This window comes from Sturnira hondurensis, unplaced genomic scaffold, assembly GCF_014824575.4.
Source record: "Sturnira hondurensis isolate 20B ecotype Veracruz unplaced genomic scaffold, ASM1482457v3 Scaffold0004068, whole genome shotgun sequence".
Taxonomy (NCBI): Eukaryota; Metazoa; Chordata; class Mammalia; order Chiroptera; family Phyllostomidae; genus Sturnira; species Sturnira hondurensis.
In genome coordinates this window covers 3,077,626-3,087,997 of record NW_028076699.1, presented here as the reverse complement: position 1 = coordinate 3,087,997, position 10,372 = coordinate 3,077,626, and positions in this window count along the sequence as shown.

Here is a 10,372-nt window from a genome sequence, read left to right as displayed (position 1 = left end):
AAATCTTATTTCACGTATTTTTCAAAACAATGCCAAGGAATATCTATTAGCTTACCATTTTTCTAGGTAATAAAAGTGAGCTTTCAGAATGCAACATGTCTGAAGATACACAGCATCTAAATGGTAGAGTTAGGTTTAAGTGCCTTTGTCTCCAAAACCCATGGCCATAATGGAAAAAGAAGTCAATTTATGAGGCAGAAAACCTTGGGTTTATCCCAGGTTGACCACCAATTTGAACTCGACCTTGGATCATTTCCTTCTCCTGTCTGAGACTGAGTTTCCTCATCTGTAGATGAAGGAGCTAAATACACTTACCACTCACAACCTCCCACCTGCATGACTTCAAGCTCCTGAAAGGTGCTTATATGAGTTGCTTATGTCAGTCACATGGCCTGCCCAGCTGTTTTAACTGAGAATTTCCTGTGTGGTAATCAGTTTCATCTTGTTATTTCCTGCCTGTTCTTCTAACCTCCCTCATTTGGGATCACTTGTATTGCTTTTTTTGTGTGTAGCTCATGTTTACTGAAGGCCTGATTTAGAATGATCTGTAAATTTCATCAAAGGGCATTTATTCACCTACCCAGGGAAACTTCATGGGCCAAGTGAATGCCAATGCAGACCTTGCATTCTGGTCACCTTCTTCCTTCTTACAATTTTCTCTAAATAACTGCCCTCAAAATGGGTTAGCACCACCCTGAAAACCTGTAGGCTCTCAGTCAGCCAGATCTGGGTAGGAACCTTGGGCAAGCTATTTAACCTGTACCTAACCTTTCTAAACTTCGATCCCATTATCTAGGAAACAGGAATCATGATGCCCACCCCAAAGGGCTGTTTGGAGTATTAGAATTACATGTTTTATCATGGCAAGTTTTCTTAGCAACGGCTTCTAATATTGCCCATACTATTTCTGAACACACCCAGGCATATACTGTGTGTCTTTGGCCTGCAAGTAAAGAAGGGAAAGAAAATCTCAAGTCTCTCTGGTGAATGACCTTGGGCAGGTTATTTAACCTTGTTAAGTATCTTTTTCTTAAGCCTCTCTAAGTCTCTATACTTTAGCATTGCTGGGAGGATGAAATGGAGTAAAGCAGGTATAATGTCAGGCTGTGACAGGTACTCAAAACATCCGATAGGTCTGGATTAAAGTCCCCTCTTGCATTTACTAACTTAGACACCCCAATGAAGCCCGATTTCCACATCTGTCAAATGGGGGTAATAATCACTATGTTTGATGTGACTGTTGAGGTCTGTGCAATATTAATGGACATGCCTAAACAGAGAAGGCACTCAGCATGTGGTAAGACCTATTCCCTTCCTCTTCCTGAATATTTTTGGGTTGACTGTCATGGTTAAGAACAGGTAAGAAACATGATAAAATGTTTTTAAAAAGTAGAACCTCACAAAGGCAAAACAGATGATATGTGTTCCTTTCCTTGGGGGGTTCCTAAAGTTTAAACTTGGAACATAGTTAAGACATCGAGATGGTTCTGCATAAATAAAAACTTAAAAACTTTACTAGGCAATCACATTTGGTTCATATCAAAATCACTCTGATCCAAAGACACATTCCAAGCAGCTGACATTCATTTCAGTTGGATGCTAATCCAATTTTTAAAAATTAATCCAAACTTGACAAGAAGCTGATCTCACGTATCTTACAAGACCATCCCACTCTCCACCGATTTCCTGGGAAGGAAATGGGTAGCCTGACTGTCAAAAACGGAACTGAAGACATGCCTTTTCCTTATTTCAGCTGGAATCTGAAAGGATTCCAACTGAAATCCTTTCAGTGGAATCTGAAAAGATTTCCAGTTTCAGAAAGGATTTAAACAGCCCGATGGGATCTCATAAATTACTCCTGTCACAGCCTTTTTGCCTTTCACTTGAGGTTTACAAAAATACAAAAGAGCTCCTGTCCTTTCCTTCGATCATTGGATCCAGAGCCCCAGCACTGGAAGGACCTTCAGAAAGCCAGCCTATTCCCTCTCCATCAACTTGTCACATCACAGTCACCAAATTCCACCAGTTCCGTCCTCCTGCTGTTTCCCAAGCCCATCTTTCTAACTTCGTCCCAGCATTTACCCCCCAGTAAGACCCTCATCATTTCTCTTACCTAGACTATTGCAGTGTTGTCCAAATCTTCAGGACTCTGCCAGTCCACCCCCTATATGGCAGTCAAAATCTTTATAATCTTTCAGTATGCTCATACTACTCCTTGCTTAAAGTCCTCCAGTGGCTCCTTGCAGAATAAATTACATGATGCTAATCTTGGCAGCTGACACTCAGCATGTTCTGACCCCTGCCTGTCTCTTCAGTTTCCTCCTCCTCTGCCATCACCCGCTTTGTGTTTTAGACCCCAACCATAATTAACTTTGAACTTCTCTTTTGTTCCCGGATTGCTTTAATATACCTGGCACTACCTGAGAGCCTCATGTGCCCTTCACATATATAAAATCTGCTCTTCAAGGCCTCTCCTGACCTCTCTGCCCACCCCAAGCATAGTTATCTGCTCCTGTGTGTGCAGTCCATACACTTTGCACCAACTCTGTTCACACTTAGAATTATCAGTGTGTTTTCTACTCTCCACACTATGCTTTGAATTTCTCCAAAGCTAAAGCTATATTGTATGACCTTGGATTCATGTACATAAAGTGGCTGTGCATGCACAGTCTGAAACCTCACTGAACATCCACTATATGTGCTACAGATGGAATCTACAGATGAACACGTACCCTACAATCAAAGATCCTGCAGCCTAGAGGTACAGTCAACACAGAGACAGGCAAATAATAATGATAATAGAATGACACAGTGAAAAAGAAGCACAAAATACTCTTCTTGGGGGTCTCAAGGAGAGGCCCTGAACAATCTGGGTGGGCAGAGAGAGGAGAAAGATACTTCTAAGAGGAGATAATATTACTGTGTCCTTTAAATATGAATTGTGTTCAGACTTAAAAAATTTCAGGTGTTCAGTTCAAGATGGCAGACTGGACATTGCTCCCAGATAAGACTCCATTGAACAGATAGCAAAGGAGTACAAAATAGAATACACAGATTGTTGGTGGTTCACATTTTAAAAGAGAGGAGAGTGAGAGAAAGTGGGTGATATCCACACAAATTTCAGAAGGATGGAAAGCCAATGGGATCATCAAGGAATAATCCAGAGGACTAGAGGTCTGTGAGAGACACAACCAAAAGCTGTAGTGAGCATGGGAGCCGCGCAGCCTGATGGAGCCCTGGGAAGGGCAGGAAGAATGGGTCCAACAGTGCCCTCATTGTCACCGTGGGCAGTCAGTAGATACTGTCCAAATGGCTGACAAAAGTTTAAAGATATATTTTTTAACTTATGAAAGACAATTAATCTTGCATTTAGCAAATACTTGTTCAGTGACTCGATGTTAGGCATCTTCGTAAGTATTAGGAATATAACTGAACAAAATTTTTAAAAAACTTTGTATGACAGGGTTCACTGTTAAGTGAGGAGAGACAGGTTATAAACAAACAAGTTGAGTGACTTATCTAGTAAGTCAGATAGTGGTCAAAGCTACAAAGCAGAGGTCAACAAACTTTTTCTAAAAAGAGCCAGTTAGATAGTAAATATTTTAGATTTTCCAGGCCATTAGGTCTCTGTCAAAAATACAGATGTTACTCAGCTAAAATGAAAGGGTTACTTTCTGGTAAACCCATTTATCATAAATTAAAAATATTATAAGTCAAAAATATACTTAATAAGCCCTGGCTGGCGTAGCTCAGTGGATTGAGCGCGGGCCTGCGAACCACACAATCGCGGTTCGATTCCTAGTCAGGGCACATGCCTGGGTTGCAGGCCAGTTCCTTGCAGGCTAACTACCAGCAGGGACCCACAAAAGGCAACCATATATTGATGTTACTCTCCCTCTCTCCTTCCCCTCTAAAGATAAATAAATAAAATCTTTTAAAATAAATAAATAAATAAATAAATAGTGCGCTTAATACACTTAACCTACTACCTTAAACATGCTCAGAACAATCACATTAGCCTAGAGTCGGGCAAAACCATCTAACATGAAGCCTTTCATACCAAAGTGTTGGATATCTCATGGAATTTCTCATGCATACTGCTTATGCATCGTTATGAAGTCAAAAAATTCAAGTTGAACTGTCACTAAGTCAGGGACCGCCTGTACTTAGCTTTGCCATTGTAGCAAGAATGCAAAAAAAAGTACATAAACAAATGCATGTGGCTCTGTTCCAATCAAACTTTGTTTACAACAACAAGCAGTGGGCCAGATCTGACCCATGCCCCACAGGCCATAGTTTGTACACCCTTGTTATAAAGAAAAATTAAGCAGAAACAGGTGCTAAGGAGAGCCATGAAAACTAGGATTGCCATTTTAAATAAGGAGTTGAGAGAGGGCCTCAGAAGAAACTTGGAAAATGGCCTGAAGAACAGAAGAGAGTGAGCCTTACAAATATCTGTGGGAAGAGTGACCTAGGCAGAGAGAACAAGTACCAGAGAATGAGGCTGGGAGGCTGGAACAAGAAGAGAGAGGAGGAGTATGATAGAAACAGGCCTGAGAAGCAAGAGAGGATGAGCATGAGGGTCATGAAGAAGATCATGTAGTCTTGCATAAAAGGGGGGTCCTTGAGCCCTGGTTGGGTGGCTCAGTTGGCTGGAGCATCGTCCTGTGCACCAAGAAACTTGAGGGTTCAATTCCCAGTAAGGGCACATAACTAGGTTGTGGTTTCCATCCCCAGTCAGGGCACATATAGGAAGCAACAAATCAATGTCCCACACAGTTTACAAGTAGCTTTTTTTAAAAAAAAAGATTTTATTTATTTATCTTTAGAGTGGAAAGGAAGGAGAGGAGGAGAGAAATATCAATGTATGGTTGCCTCTCATGAGTCCCCTGCTGGGAACTGTCCTGCAACCCAGGCATGTGCCCTGACTGGGAATCGAACCATGATCGTGTGGTCTGCAGGCCCGCGCTCAATCCACTGAGCTACACCAGCCAGGGCTACAAATGCCTTTTTTACAATAGTCCATGCTACTAAGACAGGGAGTTGAAGCAACTCTATCTAAAACACAGAAACAAACATAGGGAGGCTGCCAAATCCAGAAGACAAAGAAGTATGGCCCAAATGGAAGAACAGAATAAAACCTCAGAAAAAGAACTAAATGAAATGGAGATAACCAACCTATCAGATGCAGAGTTCAAAACCCTGCTGGTCAGTCTGCTCAAAGAACTCATTGAGTACAGCAACAAAATAAAAAACACCCAGGAGGAAATGAAGGTTAAAGTAAATGAAATAAAGAAAAATCTATAGGAAACCAACAGTGGAGGGGATGAAGCCAGGACTCAAATCAATGATTTGGAACATAAGGAAGAAATAAGCATTCGACATGAACAGCAAGAAGAAAAAAGAATTTTTCACTTCTGGCCAAGATGGAGGCATAGGTGGAAACACTGTGCCCCCTCCCACAACTAAATTTAAAGACAGCAAAGTTTTAGACACAGCCAAAAACAGTGAAAATAGAACCATAAGGGAGTCTGACAACAACAAACCACTCAGCCAGACTGGTAAGAGGGGCGGAGTCAGCGGCGGAGTGGGTTCGGGCTGGAAAGGTCGTTCATTCCAACCTCCAACTGACTAGGGAGCGGAGGCGGTTGGTGGATCCCAGGCCTGGGGTGGCGATGGGCAGACCCAGTGAGGGCGTAGGGAAGCTGGTTGACCGCGGTCACACATTTGCGTGCAGATAAACAAGTGAAGGAGCGAACAGTGAGACAGATTGCTCAGGCCAGGGCCCCAGCAACAGGAATTAGAGCCTGAAACCACTAACTGGAAAGACTTTCTCGGGGTCAAGGGGCCGGGAGAGGCTCCCAGGCCCACAGAGAGTTCACTGGAGAGACCCACAGGGTCCTGGAGAGTACATGGGCCCACACACCCGGGAACTGGCACCAGAGGGGCCCAATTTCCTTGTGGGAAGCCACAGAGGAGACAGAAATCTGAGAGAGAGTGGAGCAAAGCGCCATTTTTTCCCCTCTCTGACTCTGCCCCCATGTACAGCGACACAACCCAGCAACTGGGTCACCCAGCCCTGGTGAACACCTAATGCTCTGCCCCACATACGTAACAGGTACAAACAGACCAAACATTAGGACTCAAGAACAGCTCAAAGCCCCGGAGCCTATAAGTCTAAGTGACCAAGAAATAGCCAACCTATCAGATGCACAGTTCAAAACACTGGTGATCAGGATGCTCACAGAATTGGTTGATTTTAGCCACAAATTAGAGGAACACATGAAGGCTAAACTAATTGAAATGAAGGGAAATGAACAGGAAACCAATAGTGATGGAAAGGAAACTGGGACTCAAATCAAGGGAGTGAACCAGAAGGAAGAAAGAAACAACAAAACAGAAAAGAAGGAAGAAACAAGAATTCAAAAAAATGAGGAGAGGCTTAGGAACCTCCAGGACATCTTTAAATGTTCCAACATCCAACTTATAGGGGTACCAGAAGGGGAAGAGGAACAGACACGAGTGGAAAACTTATTTGAACAAATAATAAAGGAGAACTTCCCCAGTCTGGCAAAGGAAATAGACTTCCAGGAAATCCAGGAAGCTCAGAGAGTCCCAAAGAAGTTGGACCCAAGAAGGAACACATCAAGGCACATCATCATTACATTAGCCAAGATTAAAATGAAGGAAAGAATCCTAGAAGCAGCAAGAGATAAGGGGACAGTCACCTACAAAGGAGTGCCCATCAGACTGTAAGCGGATTTCTCAAAAGAGACTTTACAGGCAAGAAGGGACTGGAGAGAAGTATTCCAAGTCATGAAATCCAAAGACCTACAGCCAAGATTGCTCTATCCTGCAAAGCTTTCATTTAGAATGGAAGGGCAGATAAAGTGCTTCTCAGATAAGCTAAAATTCAAGGAGTTCATCATCACCAAGCCCTTATTATATGAAATGTTAAAGGGACTTATATAAGAAAAAGAAGATAAAAAGTATAAACAGTGAAAGGACAGCAAACTCACAGTTATTAACAACACCTAAAACAAAAGCAAACTAAGAGGACAGCTACACCAGGAGTGGAACCATAGAAATGGAGATCACATGGAGGGTTAGCAACAGGGGAGTGGGAGGAGGAGAAGAGGGGAGAAGGTACAGAGAATAAGTAGCATAGATGGTAGGTAGAAAATAGACAGGGGGGAGGGCAGAAATACTATGGGAAATACAGAATCTAAAGTAATTGTGACACATGGACATGAATGAAAGGGAGGGGAATGGTGGGGGAAGGGTGTGCAGGGTGGAGGGGAGTGAAGGGGGGAATGGGGCAACTATAATGGTATAGTCAATAAAATATAGTTTAGAAAAAAAGAAAAAAATAATTTTTTAAAAAATGAAGGTAGTATAAGGTGCATCTTATACTATTTCTGGGACATCTCCAAATGTACCAATACCCAAATATAGGGATGCCAGAAGGAGAGGAGGAAGATCCGGAAATTGCTCTTATAATACTTATTTTAAAAAGCAATGAAAGAAAACTTCCCCAATCTGGTGAATGAAATAGACATACAAGTCCAGGAAGCACAGTGAGTCCCAAACAAGTTGGAGCCAAAGAGGACTACATTAAGACACATCATAATTAAAATGCCGAAGTTTAAAGATAAATAGAGAATCTTAAAAGCAGCAAGAGAAAAGGAAGCAGTTACCTACAAAGGAGTTTTCATAAGACTATTAGCTGATTTCTCAAAAGAAACCTTGCAGGCTAGAAGGGACTAGCAAGAAGTATTCAAAATGATGAAAGGCAAGGACCTATAACCTAGATTACTGTATCCAGCAAAGCTATCATTTAGAATGGAAGGACAGATTAAGTGCTTCCAAGACAAGATAAAGCTAAAGGAGTTTATCATGAGCAAGCCATTATTACATGAAATATTAAAGGGACTTATTTAAGAAAAATAAGAAGATCAAAATTATGAACATTAAAATGGCAACAAATTCACAACTATTAGCAACTGAATCTAAAAACAAAACAAAACAAAAAACACCAAATTAAGCAAACAACCAGAACAGGAACAGAATCATAGATATGGAGATCATTTGGAGGGTTATCAGATGAGAGGAGGAAGAGGAAGAATTGGGGGGGAAGATACAGCAATTAAGAAGCATAAATGGTAGGTACAAGATTGACAAGGGCATGCTAAGAATAGTAGGAGAAATGCAGAAGCCAAAGAACTTACATGCATGACCCACTGACATGAACTAAGGTCAGGGAGTTGCTGAAGGGTGTGGCCATATTGTATGGGGGGGGCAAAGGGGGAAAATTGGGACAACTGTAATAGCATAATCAATAAAACATATTTTAAAAAATGAACTTTGAAAAACACTCTTACAGAGCCTCCTGGGCTACCACCATAAAGATTTTGGCTTTCATTCTAAACGAACATGAAAGGCATTGGCTGATTTGGAGAAGAGACATAATCTAATGTTCATTTTAAAGCAACTTCTTTAGCTACTTTTTTGTAATTAAACTATAGGAGGGCAATGGAGTTATTAGGGAGACAAGTTAGAACATTTTAATCATTCACATGAGAGATGATGATAATTTGGGTAAGGGAGGGTAAAAACCAGTGATCAGAGTCTGAATATATTTTGAGGTAAAGTCAACAGGATTTTCAGGATTTTCCATCACTTTGGGTATGAGGGGGACTAAAAGGAGTGAGAGTAGTTATAAGATTTGGGGACCAAACAGCTACAAACATAAATCTGGTGTTTACCGAGTGGAAAGATTGAGGGAAAGCAGGCTAGAAATAGGGCAGGGTGAAGTACGGCTAAAGACCATGAATTTAGTTTGGGATATTTTAAGTTTGAGATGTTTGTTAGATATTCAAGTGGTGATATCAAGCAAGCAGTTTGGTATAAAGAGTCTACAATTTCAGCAGAGAGATCCACCTACTTGAAGAACTAAAAATATCGGAGAGATAAAAATAATAGCATAAGAGATGGAGAGTATGAAGAGATTTTGGAAGAGGAACAATGATGCTAAATCTTTTACTGCAAGGAATCAATAAACACTGTTTAAGTTCAAGAGATTAACACCATATAAGTATATAAATTAGTTATGATAGTAACCTACCTAAAATAAAAAATAATCCAAAATAAATTATGTTAATTGAAATGAACCAGTCACAAAAAATTAAGTAGTATGTGATTCCACTTACATGAGGTACCTAGAGTCAGTAAACTGATAGACAAAGCAGCAGGGCAATGATTAGAGGCCAGGGAGAGAAGGGGTGGGGAGATGGACAGTTAGTGTTTAGTGGGTACAAAGTCTCACTTAGGGCTGATGGAAAAGTTCTGGAGATGAGTGGTGGTGGTCACACAACAATGGGAACGTATTTAATGCCTCCAAACTATACACTTGGAAATGGTTAAGATGGTAAACTTTGTTGTGCCTTTGTTGTCACGATACTTTTTCAGCTTTTGTAAACTTACATAATAATTGCACACAAGAAAGAAACTGTGGCCTTGTGGGACTAGAGATGAGAAGAGAGAAAGAAACGGAGATTTTGGCTTTGTATTTTGTAGTTTTTTGTAACGTTTGGATTCTTTACCCATATGCACACATTTTCATATTTATAAATAAAATAGTTTAAAAGAAGGAGTATGCAAAGGGAGTGCAATCCATGTTTCTGCTTGAGTTGCACCCAACTTCTCCAGCGCTATTCTATAGAAGCTGATTTCCAAGAAACCTTCAAAGTCCCTTTTTATTATGATGATACTTGAAACTATTCCCTTGGAATCAGACACTTGTGTTTTTCCGACAGAGCTTGCATTCAAAGCCTCAGAGGGTGAGTGTGTTTGGAAACCTCCACACAGCCCTCCGCCTTTGAGCTGAGTTTTCCAGGGCTCCTAGCACGTGCCTCGTCCAACACAACCATCAGGCAGCCAGTATTTCTTGAGTTGCCCGTGGGAGTGGCCACAGCCTGCTGGAGCACGTCTGTTAAAGAAAGCCTACCACCAGCAAAGCAGACCTCCAGAAAATCTCAGACTGCAGATGCTCGCTGCCCAAGTTCCAACCAACAGGCTCTGTGACGCCAATATGAAGGCCTCAAATAAGGCCATCTCCTCTTAACAGAAGTTACCAGAAATTCTAGATTCCAGTAAGAGAATTATAGCATGTCAGAGTTGGAAGAGACCTCAGAAATCATATTGTCAAATCACTCCATTTTATAAAGCGGTAAAGGAGGCCTTAAGAGGAACTGTCACAGACAACGTGTTAGAAGCAGAGCCCAAACCCTAACATAGATGTGAATATCAGGGAAAGCATGAATTATTTTGTTCGACCCTTACAACAAAGTTATGTATAAGAAGTTTTTTAATC